The sequence below is a fragment of the Zingiber officinale genome, chromosome 8A, assembly GCF_018446385.1.
Source record: "Zingiber officinale cultivar Zhangliang chromosome 8A, Zo_v1.1, whole genome shotgun sequence".
NCBI classification, from domain to species: Eukaryota; Viridiplantae; Streptophyta; class Magnoliopsida; order Zingiberales; family Zingiberaceae; genus Zingiber; species Zingiber officinale.
In genome coordinates, this window is record NC_056000.1 from 24,759,872 (window position 1) to 24,760,681 (window position 810).

The 810-nt window shown below is 26.5% G+C and overlaps 1 non-coding gene across 1 annotated transcript; it reads right to left on the minus strand.

Annotated features, from left to right (window-relative positions):
* Positions 1-485: 485 nt before the first annotated feature.
* On the minus strand, positions 486-556 carry TRNAG-GCC. Its single transcript has one exon. It is a non-coding gene; the product is annotated as a tRNA-Gly (tRNA).
* Between the last annotated feature and the right edge of the window lie 254 nt (positions 557-810).

Consider the following 810-nt stretch of genomic DNA (forward strand, 5'->3'; position numbering starts at 1 on the left):
CTAATATGGATAATTGCATCCAACAGTATTTAATTTATATTTTCCATATTTGTTTTCTCAAAAAATATATAGTATTTTTTAAAAAAAAATAGAGAAATTACATATTTTTAGAAAATAAAAATAAAAAATACGCAAACTAAACGCTACCCTAAGAAAAATAAAAAAAAAAGTTGAAAAAACATGCCCTAGGGTCTTTTTCTTCATCTTTCAATTGAGGACAAAAAAAAAACCGAAAAGCCTCTTCAGATGCTTAAGCTACTTTAGGGGAATTTATTTACAGTAGTATTAACTAAATTTGATAGGATGTATATTTTAATTTAATGATAATAAATAAATAATATATTAGCCATAGAAATATTATAAATATTAGATAAACAATATTTATTTTTAGAAAAATCTTTCTTTCTGATTCTCAAAATCTATTAAGATATCTGTTGATTTAGATTAGCTGGTATTAAATTTAACATGGGACAAAAACTCAAACATGCACCAGCCGGGAATCGAACCCGGGTCTGTACCGTGGCAGGGTACTATTCTACCACTAGACCACTGGTGCTAAGTTGTGTTATAAAGAAATATTTGTAATTTTAAATATTATACTTTTTCCCAATGTTCCACTACTCACTTTATTGCCCAGTTGACTTAGAAAATGATATCTTTGATATAATGGGACAAGTGATTAATTTTCAGTTGGCACAGCCTTCTTAAAAAAACTCCTCTAACCCTCTAAATATTTAACGATCAGCTATAAACTTATCTATAATTTATTTATTTTTATATAATTTAGGGACGGAATAAGAATAATCATTT